The sequence below is a fragment of the Notolepis coatsorum genome (genome assembly GCF_963971535.1).
Source record: "Notolepis coatsorum genome assembly, contig: SCAFFOLD_3220, whole genome shotgun sequence".
In the NCBI taxonomy this organism is placed as follows: Eukaryota; Metazoa; Chordata; class Actinopteri; order Aulopiformes; family Paralepididae; genus Notolepis; species Notolepis coatsorum.
The window spans coordinates 1-15,000 of record NW_028173859.1 but is presented as its reverse complement, the minus strand read 5'-3'; the positions used below and the strand labels follow the sequence as shown (position 1 = coordinate 15,000).

Sequence of the window (15,000 nt, the reverse complement as noted above, 5' to 3'; positions counted from 1 at the left end):
CGTTTTAGGAATTACTGCAGAAAACCTTAAAAACATACTTATATTCACGACGGGTACTGAACACGACAATGTATGAATGAAAAAAATATAACGTTCCCACATCCGGAACGATAGATACCTGATGTTGGATGGGCATAGTAATGTCGATATAGCTATAATATTTAAAAAGTTATAGCCCCTGCAAAGAAGGTAAAACATCTCCATAGGGTTACAGCACTGGCACGACTGGGCCCCAAGGATGGGTACAATGCCTGGCGGACAATGTGTTAAAAATATATCGCGATAATGATCGTTATCGTTTCATCGCCCGGCCTAGACTGTACCGTATAGGGACTAACAACAGTTATCATGGTGCACCAGGTTCGTGTGTGTGTGTGTGTGTGTGTTCTGACATCCTGTGTGTATGTGTTGTGCGTCTGCATTTCACTCACGTCCTCTGCAGCAACAGGACAGTAATCCACCATGACGAGAGAGAGAGAGAGAGAGAGAGAGAGAGAGAGAGAGAGAGAGAGAGAGAGAGAGAGGAGAGAGAGAGAGAGAGAGAGAGAGAGAGAGAGAGAGAGAGAGAGAGAGAGAGAGAGAGAGAGAGAGAGAGAGAGAGAGAGAGAGAGAGAGAGAGAGAGAGAGAGAGAGAGAGAGAGAGAGAGAGAGAGAGAGAGAGAGAGAGAGAGAGAGAGAGAAGAGAGAGAGAGAGAGAGAGAGAGAGAGAGAGAGAGAGAGAGAGAGAGAGAGAGAGAGAGAGAGAGAGAGAGAGAGGAGAGAGAGAGAGAGAGAGAGAGAGAGAGAGAGAGAGAGAGAGAGAGAGAGAGAGAGAGAGAGAGAGGCTTTTAAATACAGACAGACAGATATTTCACAGACACCAAGCAATGCTGTTGCATTTCATGGCAATCTCAGTCACACAGACCATCGTTCACAGTTTCACACCAAACTTTGAGGGGAGGGGTGTTATGTAGCCTATTTGAGCACACCTGAAGACTGGGCTGTTGTTGATATGCAAAGACAGCTGTGGTCGGTAGTACTTGTTTTTATTATTATTATAATACGTTATTCAAGCCCTGGCTGACCATGGAGCTAACGTTAGCGTTGTTGACCTGGTAGCTACGTTATACAAACCCAGGCTGACCATGGAGCTAACGTTAGCGTTGTTGACCTGGTAGCTATGTTATTCAAGCCCTGGCTGACCATGGAGCTAACGTTAGTGTTGTCGACCTGGTAGCTACGTTATTCAAGCCCTGGGCTGACCATGGAGTTAGCGTTGTTGACCTGGTAGCTACGTTATTCAAGCCCTGGCTGGGCTGACCATGGAGCCTAACGTTAGATTTGTTGCCCTGGTAACGATGTTATTCAAGCCCTGGCTGACCATGGAGTTAACGTTAGATGTCGTATTTGTGTCTGTTTTACAAGGAACGTATAAAAGTTTCATACTCCTTTCTGTTTTACAGGAGCCAGTGGACCCTGTCAGTAGCACTGATGAAGGAGCTAACATTATGTCGTGTGCCCCTAAAGAAAGTCTGTTGTCCAAAATATCTTGAGACAATGAAGTAGCTAGTTAGCTGTTTTAACAAACATTCTGTCTAAATTATTATTCACTGATTTCCAACCGTAGAAGAATAGCGAAAATAAGGCTGGCTAAGCATAACGTTAGCTTCTAGCTAATAATTTGACGCTGATGAACAGTAGAGAGACAGAAGTCAGCATGGAATAATAATAATAATAAAATTGATTTAAAGAGAGAAGCGCCTTTCTCTGACTCCAGGACACTTTACAAAGAGAGAAGCTATTTAAAAGAGAGGGTAAAAAATATGAATATATATCTATAGTAACAACAGGAGAAATGAAACGAATAAAATAAAAAAGGAAGCAGGGTGCTGTCCAATTGGACGAAACAGTAACAAATAAAACTTAACAAAAGCAACATGATCAGTAGCTTTTAGCTTATAAGAAAAGAGTCAGGGGGGAAGGGGGTGAAGGGGGCTACTTAGGAACAGGAGAGTGGAAAGTGTCTCCGCTAATCACAGCGTGCTATTGGAGGCTACGCAGTTTGACGCGCTATGGGGCAGGGTTTTAAGCTGAACTCGGTTGGGAATAGTTATTAACAGTTTAACAAGCTTATTAACGCAAATTAACAGCGTATTAGGATCAAGACAAAGCAATGTTTATATACCGCGATATATCTTCTTTCCTTCCTGTGTTTCAGAGACTCTTCGCTGTGATCGGCCCACCGTTAAGAGAGGGCAAGGCCCTGACAGGTAGGCCTGCCGAATACTGCTTCCATAGTTCATAGCACAGCAAGTCTTTGTAAAGATCTAGACCGGACGTCAAGGATAAATAATGATCTCTCTAAATGTCTCTACTTATAGATGATCAGGTCGTCATGGGCAACAAGCTGCTGGTCTACATAAGGTAACACACACGCACGCATGCACACACACACACACACACATGCACACATCGTCCCTTCTTAAAAGAACACGCCAACATTATGGTTGATTGATTGATTGAAAACTTTATTAACAGATTGCAGAATGGGTACAATACAGTACAGCTCAATACACACAATTGTTAAGGGGATGCAGACCAGAAAAAGACTTTCGTCTTGTTTACATCAGGGTCCCCCATTTTCAATTCATCAGGACATATATGACATACATGACATACAGATAGACAGTACTGCTACATCTATACATTTATGACATACCAGATTTGCAAATACAGTACTGTTTGTGATACAAAAAGAGTCAAGAAAAGGGAGTATATGCATTTGATGTAGAAACTGTACATTGGAGGAGGTTGGGTGGGGTTGTGTGGGGGGGGTTGGGTACATTGGGATATTGACAACCATACTGGGTAATTTACATTAGAGGTGGTTGGGGGGGGGGGGGGGAGAAACTGTACATTGGGGGGGGGGGCACACTGTACAAACAAGCAAAATTGTACATTGGAATATTGACAACCATACTAGGTAAATTACTGTACATTGGAGGGGGTTGGGTTAGGACATTTACAGGGGCCAGTTTTGAATTGCAGTCTCCCGTAGGTGTCCCTTGAGAGTGGTTTTGAAAGTGGGTAGTGATTCACATTCCTTTACAGTTTTGGGTAGGGCGTTCCACATTGATGTGGCATAATTGCGAAACGTGTTTAGTCCCTTGTTTGAGCCGAATCTGGGTTTAACATGATTTGTGGAGCTCCCTCTGGTGTTGTGATCGTGGTATTCACTGACCTTTGGGAAGTATTTTGACATGTACATGGGTACCTTGGTCGTGTAGTGTATCTTGTAGACCAGGCCCATTGCAAGTTGCTGTACTCTGTCGTCTACTCTAAGCCATCCTAGGTTGTCAAAGTGGGCTGGGGTGAGGTGGGTTCTAGGAGTAAGGTCAAGCAGTAGTCTGACCAGTTTGTTTTGAGATGTTTGTAATTTTGTTTTTAGCGCCTTTGAGGTGCTTTGGTACCATGAGGTGCAAGCATAGTCGTAGTACCCTTGAATGAGTGCTCCTGCCAGAGTCTTCAGGGTATTCTTGTTTACCAGAGAGGTGATCCGGTACAAGAATCGAGTTTGTTGGTTGACTTGTTTTATTACCTTGGATGCCATTTTGTCACAGGAGAGATTAGCCTCTAGGATGGAACCCAGGTAGGTAATTTCATCTTTCCTTGTGACAATATTGTCACCCACTGTAACTGAGAAGCCGTCGGTCTTGCTGAGTTTGTTATTTGCAGGGTTCGTACGGGTGCTGGAAATCCTTGAAAATGCTTGTATTTCAATGTGCTGTTTTTAAGGTTTTAAATGTGCTTGAATTGTGTATAAAGTGCTGGAAAGTTATTGAAATTGTAATTGCACTTTATACTTTCATAATAAATCGCTATCTGACTGAATAGTGTGGTTTTTAGATAAAGAAATAAAATAAGTCGGAGCGACTCGAGCGAGCCTAATTGCGTTCGCCTTTCACGCAAAATGAAATGTGGCTGGGCTCGACCCGTAGTGTTTTTTTTACCTGTGCCATCTGAGAACAACGCGCACGCGTGTGTGTGTGGCCAACATGCCGGGAGGCTGCCGTTTTAATGAGCTCTGGCTTGGAGATATAAAATATAATTCATGGTTAAAAAGAGGAGAACATCCCAGAGTAGCCATGTGCAAAATATGCAGAAAGGACTTGCAGATTTTTACCACGGGGGAGTCTGCACTTTTTTCGAGCCACATGAAAGGTGAGCCAATGAGCCATGGATGTTATTAACGTGTCTCGGCCTGGCTCGCCACGTACTACTAAGTTCGAGACTACAAGTGCTCCACACCTGTCTCCGTAAATGTTCGTTATAAAAAGACCACTTCAATAATCGAAATAGTCAAGTAACAGGCAGAATACACTATTGGAATTACAAACTCGTGTTTACCGGACTCTGTTTTTCACTGCAGTGTTTTGAAATAGGCAGCATGTAGCCTAGCCTAACGTTAGCTAATTCCCTTCCATGTATTTCAAAACATGAAAACTTGTTGTGTATTGAAATGGTATTTAATTTTTACAACAGAACATTTACGGAGACTGGTGTGGAACTGGTGTGGGGCAGTTGTAGTCTGGAACGCAGTAACGTACTGTATATGTGTATGTCATGTATGTCATAAATGTTATGAATTGAAAATGGGGGACCCTGATGTAAACGAGACGAAAGTATTTATCTGGTCTGCATCCCCTTAACAATTGTGTGTATTGAGCTGTACTGTATTGTACCCATTCTGCAATCTGTTAATAACGTTTTCAATCAATCAATCAATCAAACGTGACGAGCCAGGCCAAATTTAGCATGTTAATTTATGGAATATGCAATCTAACAGCTAATGTGAACTTTACAGTAAATTACATGGATAATAATGTTAAGGTAGTTAGTTCATTCCTGTAGGTATACTAGGTAGGCCATCATTAGGCTCTCAAATTCATAGGCAGTAGCCTATAAATGAAAATGAAATATAAATTGTTTATACATACATACATAAGGCTCAAGGAGCTGATTGACTGCCTACCTCAAAGTCTGTTCTCTTATTTAGCAAATTAACATTATTATCCATGTAATTTTACTGTAAATTTCACGTTAGCTGTTAGATTGCATATTCCATAAATTAACATGCTAAAATTGGCCTGGCTCGTCACGTTTGATTGATTGATTGAAAACTTTATTAACAGATTGCAGAATGGGTACAATACAGTACGGCTCAGGGTTTCCGTTAGAAAAAATTGTTGTCGGTCTCCGTGACCTGCAAGATTTCAATCTACCGGACAAATGAGATTAATTCCGGTCATAGTTTAGAATAAAGAATGTCATCCTCAAGGCATGTAGATTTATAATATTATTACTTAAAACTAGGCTACTTTTGCGTATACAGTCATTAATTAATATATTCCAAATAAAATAAGTCCCTCGATACTCCGTGCTGCTGCTGACTTGAACTAAAATAGACCGCGTATGTGGGCAGTCGGTCCGACACTAAACAGCAGTCTGTTATAATCACATTTTTATGAGCTAACGAATTCCGTTATATTGGACATTTGTATTAATTATATCAAGCGAAGAACTGAGAAAGCAGAGAGACGGCAACATTATCGTGGTTTGCGTGACGACTCTCTCCACCTCGCAACGACTTATTTGCAAAGAGTATGGCGCTGCAGAGAAGCTGATTTAGCTGTTATTGGCTCTTTTCTGGGAACCGCACAACAGCGCCCCCCACCCAACATTGGCTGAAAATGGCCGAATTGGAGTACTGATGGAATACTGCATTGTGCCGTTGCCTCTCTGGCTCTGCAGCTTCACATGCACTCGCACACCCAGCACTAAGCTCTCGCCGACAACGTCGTTGTCATTATTAGAAGCAACGAGGAAACAAATGTAATGATCGTTTCGTTCATCGCATAGGCTATTTAATTTTAGCCTATTTTAATACAATTCAAATAATCAAATTGTGCTTAGACTCAGGGAATTATTTTCACCGGACATTAAGACCGGAGATATTAAATAAGTCGGACTTCAACAGATTTTGCCGGTCAAAAACCGGTAATTACCGGCTAACGGAAACGCTGGGCTCAATACACACAATTGTTAAGGAGATGCAGACCAGAGAAATACTTTTGTCTTGTTTACATCAGGGTCCCCCATGTTCAATTCATCATGACATTTATGACATACACGACATACAGATATACAGTACGTTACTGCATAACACATCGGCTCAGCCAGGTTATATATGATGCCAAGTCTACATAATTTTGGTTGTTTATAGCACAATAACATCTGATTTAATGTGATGGAAGAAGTGAAATAATCATTTTGAGTAAATATTTAATTTACCACAGCCGCATAAGATGCTGGAAAATCTTGAAAATGCACCTTGAAAATGCTTGAAAAGTGCTTGCATTTTGCCTTGGAAAAGGTGTACAAACCCTGTATTTGAACCGAAGAGAATGGACTCTGTTTTGCCCATGTGTAATGATAGTTTGTTATCAGCGAGCCATATGCAGATTTTGCCTAGTTCCGAGCTGAGGGTTTTTTCAACCTGTAACTTGTTCTTGTCAGAGACCAGCAGGGCTGAGTCGTCCGCAAACGGCAACAAGTTGCAGTCACAAGCTGACGACATGTCATTTGCATAAATTAGGAACAGTAGCGGTCCTAGTATGCTTCCTTGTGGAACACCACAGCTCACTGTGACGGGGGGGGATAGGGTACCGTTTACCTCCACCATCTGTTCCCTCCCCTCAAGGTAGGATTGCATCCAGCTCACTGATAGACTATCAAAACCAATTGCTTTTAGCTTGTCAATCAGAATGGAGTGATTGACAGTGTCGAAGGCCTTTTGTAGGAAAATGCACTTATGGAAAATGCACCGTTAATAGGATACACAAGAATAGACAAGAAGATAAATACCAACTTCCTGTCAGTGCGTTCAGTAGAAAGCTATCTGGCTGCAAGCTAGCCTAGCTTAGCACAAATTTATGGAAGCGTATACGGACCAGCTAGCCTAGCTGTTGGCCAAAAACCCCTTTCCCCAGGCCCGGACTGGCCATCGGGAGCACCGGGAGTTTTCCCGGTGGCCTGGCCTGCACAGATAAAAAAAAAAAAAAAATTATATAATTTTTATTTTTTTTTGCCAGGCCATTGTTTCTAGTTGTGGCGGCGGCGCGGCGCGATAGTTAGATAACCTAGGTGGGTGGGGAACAACCAGGATTTCACTGTCTGTGACAGAGTTGGAGAACTATCTGACTCTCTCTCTCTCCCTCACGCGGATCACACACACACAATGGAGCCGTGCTGCCGCTTGTGATTGGTGGAGGCGGGACCAGGCGATACAACTGATTGACAGCGGAGGCGGCGAATGGAATGGCAGACGGCACTCAGATGCAGAATAACAGACAGGCAATGAGCCAGGTAGTGAGGGACTCGGGACTCGGGAGAGATACAATCAATTAACGTTGATGTCAAGATGGACAGTGGAAGAAAGAGAAAGGGTGGAGGAGAGAGGGATAAAACAAAGAAAAAGAAAGGCCCTTACAGGAGAGAGTGGTTAACTGTATTATAATAGTAAATAGAAAAATATGTTGTGCTCTCTTTCTTTTTGAAGGTGGAGAGAGTAGCATTGCTAGTGCCACAACAGTTTTATTTGAGGTCCATAACAGTACATTGTACTAAGCAATTGTTGGCTCATTAGTTTGTGATTCACATGCACTAAAATTCACCAGAATGCAGGAAATTAAGTCTTTGTAACAAAAAAAATCCTGGTGGGGGACCCCCAGACCCCCCGCTTAAAAAGTGGCCTGATTGGGGCTATATTTCGCGCTATATCTCCCGGTATGAATTATTTCCCCAGTCCGGGCCAAGCCTTTCCCCTTTCCCTTTTCTAAGCTAGGCTTGCTGGTCCGTATGTGCTTCCATTCATTTGTGCTAGGCTAGCTTGCAGCCGGACAGCTTTATACTGAACGCACTGACAGGAAGTTGGTATCTATCTTTTTGTCAACAGTGCGTACATCTGGGAGCATCTGAATCCTAATGTTCTACAGAAGGTGGCCGAATGTTCTACAGAAGGTGGCCCGTAGACGTTTATCCAATGAAAATTGGGGGGGTCTTATCAATTTCAATCTTCTAAATTACACAGTGTAATTTCACAGTCACTAAGTCAAGTTACTAATGACTTCAAATGCTAAAATCTTGAATACTGAAAAAAGGCCTTTATGTACAAAAAAAATTCTCAACTCAGTTATGTTACTGTTTACATACCTGTATGAAAGCCATGTACAATAATATTATACTGTATATATCGTATATATATATTTATCAAATTTGATCTACAACTGTTGGATATATCTGCATATATTAGGGCTGGGTTAAAAAAAATTATTTCCCGATTCTGAATCGATCTTCAATTGAATTAGCGATTATCGATTAATAAAATCCCAAGATCGATCTAAAAAAAAAATATTATATATATATTTTTTCATCCCTCAATTTTGTCGTTATGCCAATTCCCTTCCTGGTCGTTGCGCGCATTGCCCCAGTGTCGGTCTGGGAAGGGTGTAGACCAGGGATCGGGAATTAAGTTTTGCCTCGGGATAGGCATTTTCCATTGGTTCTCCCAGCCCACGTGACCATTTCTAGCATTTCCATTGGCTATAGTGACAGACATATATAATGATTGTGGAAATACAACAAATCTACGAAACCACTTACTGAGACATCACCCAGACGTGACCTATGCAAAAGCCAATGTTCCAATAAAAAGTACATTCATGTAACTGCTTGAGAGTCAATTCTTAATGTAAACATTGATATTTTTAACAATGCAACATGTTAGAGGGTTCCTTGAGCCATTTAAATTGTATAGCATTGAATAGAATTTAATCGGAAATCGAATCGATTCGGGACCGTGTTAATCGGAATCGAATCGTTTTGGGAAATCAGTGGCGATACCCAGCCCTAGCATATATCCCTGCTCACTTACCTGTATACATACATGGATCTCATGGAATGTATTCCCAGTGTCAGAAATATTGTGTCTGCTATTAGGCTTGAGTAAATTGTGATGAAACAAAGGAGAATATAAATTATGATTTTTCTTTGCATCTTTGACAGTGAATGCAGTGAGTGACATGCTAAATATGACCAGACATGAAAAACTGCCACTGAGCTCGTTCAGCACCTTCTTGAGATCACAAAAATCTAAGGAAATTAATAAAGGGAAGATGATTAAACAGAAGGTTTTGTAGATACAGTACTGAATTCTGCCATCCGGACACATGCAATTTGAAATATTATTATAGAATATAGAATTTCAGGCCTATAAATTACCTTATTATAGCCAACTTGCACATTTATGGATTGGGCCAAATCTACTCTTTCCAATGCCAGAGTTCAATTTGGATTTAGTATCACCAGGCGTGCAGGAAGAACCGAGAATGAAATCTACTGTACTGTATGTACAGTTCCATTTTTATAATGGATATGCCTCCGCCATTTTTGATCGGATTGCAACAGGATTGTTGATAGATGTTCACAGAAGGTAGACACACTAACTGTGCTCCAATCTATGCCAATAACGTTCAGTTTTGTGGTAGATAATCCTGAGAAATTTAAAATAATAATCGGGAAGTAATTTGCTTGCAGGAAGCTGGAATCGGCTGGGAAAGGTAGTTTTTCGAAATTTCAACGCTCATTGAGAGCTCTGGATGCCCTCTCCTCATATGACTAAAAAAGCGAATCCAAAATGGCAGATATTCACAAAAGTATAAAGACATTCCATAAACTAAAATCTCACTAATAACACTTTAACATATTTGTAACTGAGGGGTACAATTCCCTGACTGTATTGATAAGTATGGTATCATTAAACCACTACCGCTTGATGTACTTTAACTTCTGGCCATCCAGTACACGATATCTAAGTATGATGAACACTTTCCCACATATGAAATCAGGTCCACACAAATATAACAGTCGAAGGTTTAATATAGCAAAAGGTATATACAACATTCACTTAATTACATTTATGATTTGAATGCACTTGTAAGGCAAATGAGTATTCGTAGGCAAATCAACACTGAATGTCCAATCTCTGGTTACGCAGGAAGCAAGTATACAACCTGGTTCTTTAGGGAAACTATAGCGATGGTACTTAAGGATTATAGCGGGATACTAAAGGGGTTCTGCTGGTTGTAAGTCAGTAAGGGGGGGGGGGGGGGTTTGGAGAGCCGTCAGCTGCATCCCATCTGGCCAACGATTCCTGGGGAGAATGCAGGTACAGAAAACAGTGCCCGCAGGATCTTGATCCACAGATGAATACACTTGGGCCCTCTTGTAGACGGTAGCTGTAGGTCCACAACGAAGGAGAAGCGAGGCGGCCTCGGTCTGGGTTGAGCGCCGTCTCACCTGGGCTCCTCTCGGGGGTAATTCCAACACTCACTGGCGTTGGCTGTTATCCGCTCCACAAATCAAAGCACCCAAAGCAAATAGATATTCCATGCCGTATAGGCTCAGCAGTCGTCCGGGTAGGTAATCCAATGTGCAGGTCCACTCGTCCTCGCCCAGAACTCCTCGGATGAAAGCACCACGCATGGTCTGCCCAGCCTGGTTAAGACTCTAGATAACGCGAGGAACGATGGGGGTGCTGCTCACTTTAGAACTTTAACCGAACGATGCACCATACATAATAGACTATTATTACTTAATAGAAATACGTCCCACTCGACGGTACAGTGCCAAACTATGACAATTCAGCTATGAATTTACACGAGGTCTCAATGCCTATTCTGGGGCCAAAATAGGCCATACTGCACCACACGTGGGTCGTGGGTGAGGCTTCACGTCTGTTACTAGGTTGGAAGGTGAAGGACTAATGGACTAAAAGAAAGTTCTACTTTACTTGTGCCCTATTTATATGCACGGTGAACAAATAGTACCATTCGTATTTCGGTAGCCGTATTCCTACGCGGAACCGGGGCTAGTTGGGACATGTTCGTCGGCACTATTGAACTTGACTCAAGGGGCCTGTCTGCTGGCGCCAGGTTCTTGTCCAATGAGAGAATGAACTATTATGGGCTGTAGTAGACTAAAGGGATATTCAGTGTATATGTACAAAGAATATACAAGGGATATCAAACGATATACAAATACTATTAAATATATATCCATAAATAAATATATATATTCGGTTTAATCTGATCCTTCACAACAATATTGGTAAACAAACGTATTGCTGAAAATAAACACTGACTGCTGTTGTGACATGGTTAGTGTCTTTACTCTTGGATTTTACCCCGGCGGACCGCACAGGCTAAAGAGGTTAATTGATAAATACAGTTATTTACATTTATTTTTGTAATAGGCCCTAATCATTTGGCATACGATATTGATGGCTAGTGCATTTGTTTGGCTATTGTGTCACAAAGTAAATAAACTCCCTTTGAAATGGTGACCACACTGTCATCTGCATATGGCTAGCCGACAACAAACTATCATTACACATGGGCAAAACAGAGTCCATTCTCTTCGGTTTAAATAACAAACTCAGCAAGACCGACGGCTTCTCAGTTGCAGTGGGTTACAATATTGTCACAAGGAAAGATGAAATTACCTACCTGGGTTCCATCCTAGAGGCTAATCTTTCCTGTGACAAAATGGCATCCAATGTAATAAAAAAAGTCAACCAACGAACTCTATTCTTGTACCGGATCTCCTCTCTGGTAAACAAGAATACCCTGAAGACTCTGGCAGGAGCACTCATTCAAGGTACTACGACTATGCTTGCACCTCATGGTACCAAAGCACCTCAAAGGCACTAAAAAACGAATTACAAACATCTCAAAACAAACTAGTCAGACTACTGCTTGACCTGACTCCTAGAACCCACCTCACCCCTGCCCACTTTGACAACCTAGGATGGCTTAGAGTAGACGACAGAGTACAGCAACTTGCAATGGGCCTGGTCTACAAGATACACTACACGACCAAGGTACCCATGTACATGTCAAAATACTTCCCAAATGTCAGTGAATACCACCATCACAACACCAGAGGGAGCTCCACAAATCATGTTAAACCCAGATTCGGCTCAAACAAGGGACTAAACACGTTTCGCAATTATGCCACATCAATGTGGAACGCCCTACCCAAAGCTGTAAAGGAATGTGAATCACTACCCACCTTCAGAAACACTCTCAAAAAACACCTACGGTAGACTGCAATTCGAAACTGGCCCCTAGTTGTACAGTAAATTACCAAGTATGGCTTTGTCAGTATTCCAATGTACAGTGTCCCCTACCCAACCCCCCCCCCACCTCCAATGTACAGCCCCCCACCCACCCACCCAACCCCCACCCCACCTACCCAACCTCCTCCGATGTACGGTTTCTACATCAAATGTATATACACTCTTTTTCTGGACACTTTTGTATCACAAACAGTACTGTATTTGCAAATCTGGTATGTCATAAATGTATAGATGTAGCAGTACTGTCTATCTGTATGTTGTGTATGTCATATATGTTATGATGAATTGAAAATGGGGGACCCTGATGTAAACAAGACTAAAGTCTTTCTCTGGTCTGCATCGCCTTAACAATTGTATGTATTGAGCTGTACTGTACTGTACCCATTCTGCAATCTGTTAATACACTTTTCAATCAATCAATTTATGTTTAATGTAGTCGTTTTTTTATTTGTATGTCAGCTCTTTGACTGCCAGAGTGGAGTGGACTCAACCTTGATGACTTGGACTCGGACTCCGACTAGGGTAAAATGGGGACTCGAGCTCGGACTTGACTCTGGCTCTTATTTTTTTTTATCCACTTTTTCTCCCCATTTTTCTATTTTTCTCCCATCCCAATTTTCGTATTATCCAATTCTTCCCTCCCCTGTCTTGAACGTTGCTAGACTATGCCTCCCACTGGTCGGCTGTAGTGAGGACAGAAGCCTTGCATCACGTGTCCCCTCCGGTACACGAGGAGGCAGCCTGTCGCATCTTTTCACCACAGCAGCTCAAACTCTCAGTGGCGAGGAGTAACGCGTGGGAGGCTCACGATGCCCACGCTACTTCCTGCTTCCGTCGCACCGGCGTCACCAAACCGACCTGTAGGAGTCGCTGTTCACAATGTCCAATCCCCACCCACCGACTTTCCCACCCTCTAACACTTGCCGAGAGCTGGGCTCGAACCCAGCGTCTCCTGCGTTAGTGGCGAGCGCCTTGCCCACTGCGCCAATCAGCTGCCCCCTGACTCTGGCTCTTCTTTGGTGACTCGGACTTGGACTCTGACTCGAACACTGGGGACTCAAGACTCGACTCTGACTCGAGATTTAGTGACTCAACTACAACACTGCACTCTGGTTGTCAACGTCTCTCTCTGTGTGTCTGTCTGTCTGTCTGCAGCTGCTGTCTGGCCGGTAGAGCCTATCCTCTGGGGGACATCCCGGAAGACCTGGTGCCCCAAGTCAAGAACCAGGTGTCTGTCTCTGTCTCTCTCTGTCTGTCTCTGTCCCTGTCTCTGTCTGTCTGTCTCTGTCTGTCTGTCTCTCTCTGTCTGTCTCTGTCCCTGCGTCTCTCTGTCTGTCTCTCTCTGTCTGTCTCTGTCCCTGTCTCTGTCTGTCTGTCTCTCCGTCTCTGTCTCTCTCTGTCTGTCTCTGTCCCTGCGTCTCTCTGTCTGTCTCTCTCTGTCCGTCTCTGTCTCTGTGTCTCTCTCTGTCTGTGTCTGTCTGTCTCTCTCTCTCTGTCTGTCTCTGTCTCTCTCTGTCTGTGTCTGTCTGTCTCTCTCTGTCTGTCTGTCTCTGTGTCTCTGTGTCTGTCTCTGTCTGTCTCTGTCTCTGTGTGTCTGTCTCTGTCTGTCTGTCTGTCTCTGTGTCTCTGTGTCTGTCTCTGTCTGTCTCTGTCTCTGTGTGTCTGTCTCTGTCTGTCTCTGTCTCTGTCTGTCTCTGTGTCTGTCTCTGTCTGTGTCTGTCTGTCTCTGTCTCTCTGTCTGTCTCTGTCTGTCTCTGTCTCTCTCTGTCTGTGTCTGTCTCTCTCTCTCTGTCTGTCTCTGTCTCTCTCTGTCTGTGTCTGTCTGTCTCTCTCTGTCTGTCTGTCTCTGTCTCTGTCTCTGTCTGTCTCTGTCTCTGTCTGTCTCTGTGTCTGTCTCTGTCTGTCTCTGTCTCTGTCTGTCTCTGTGTCTGTCTCTGTCTGTCTCTGTCTCTGTGTGTCTGTCTCTGTCTGTCTCTGTCTCTGTCTGTCTCTGTGTCTGTCTCTGTCTGTCTCTGTCTGTCTCTGTGTCTGTCTCTGTCTGTCTCTGTCTGTCTGTCTCTGTGTCTTGTCTGTCTGTCTCTGTGTCTTGTCTGTCTGTCTCTGTGTCTTGTCTGTCTGTCTCTGTCTGTCTGTCTCCATCTCGGTGTCTTGTCTGCTAGCATTGTCTCTACGGAGTCAAAGGTGTAGCGATGCTGCTAAGACATTTTCAGTAGTTTATTGAAGATCTTTGGTGGAAAGAATATATTTATATATACAAATTGTTATTGAATATACAACATTTTCAAAGTGTTAAAAACACACGTGGAGAGGATATTTAATCACACTTAGCGACACCAGATGCAACAGCCATTTTCATTTGACACATTTATTTTAAATATGCATTTTTTCTTCTTCAAAGTTGATCTTGACTGAGTTACCTGCAGTATATACTGTAGTCAATGGGTCCCTGAACGGGCTGCACACTACTTCAATGATCTACTTCAAGTATCTACAACTCTCTCTGACACGGTGACGTAGGTCACGCAATGGAATATTGCCACCAGGGTCTCAAGAGAAGATGCTCTCTCTCTCTCTCTTATCATTTTACTCGACATAAAATCACATCACATTTAACAATTTTTTCGTTTTGGGCTCCATCTCTTCATATATATATATCCGTTGTTGCGTGTGTGTGTTTGATTTGCGTTTCGTGTTTGATGTGCTGCTTATATTGTAATATGGACCTGGTTCATCAGAAGATGTAAGAGACACACACACACCTCCAC

At 42.9% G+C, this 15,000-nt stretch overlaps 1 long non-coding RNA gene across 1 annotated transcript in view; it reads left to right on the top strand.

Moving 5' to 3' along the window:
- Nucleotides 1-13,467, top strand: part of LOC311247681 — a 16,647-nt gene extending 3,180 nt beyond the window's left edge. The window contains exons 2-4 of the long non-coding RNA XR_014620870.1: nt 2,198-2,249; nt 2,361-2,403; nt 13,391-13,467. This is a non-coding gene — a long non-coding RNA (uncharacterized lncRNA). The remainder of the gene's footprint in view (nt 1-2,197; nt 2,250-2,360; nt 2,404-13,390) is intronic.
- Nucleotides 13,468-15,000: the final 1,533 nt, after the last annotated feature.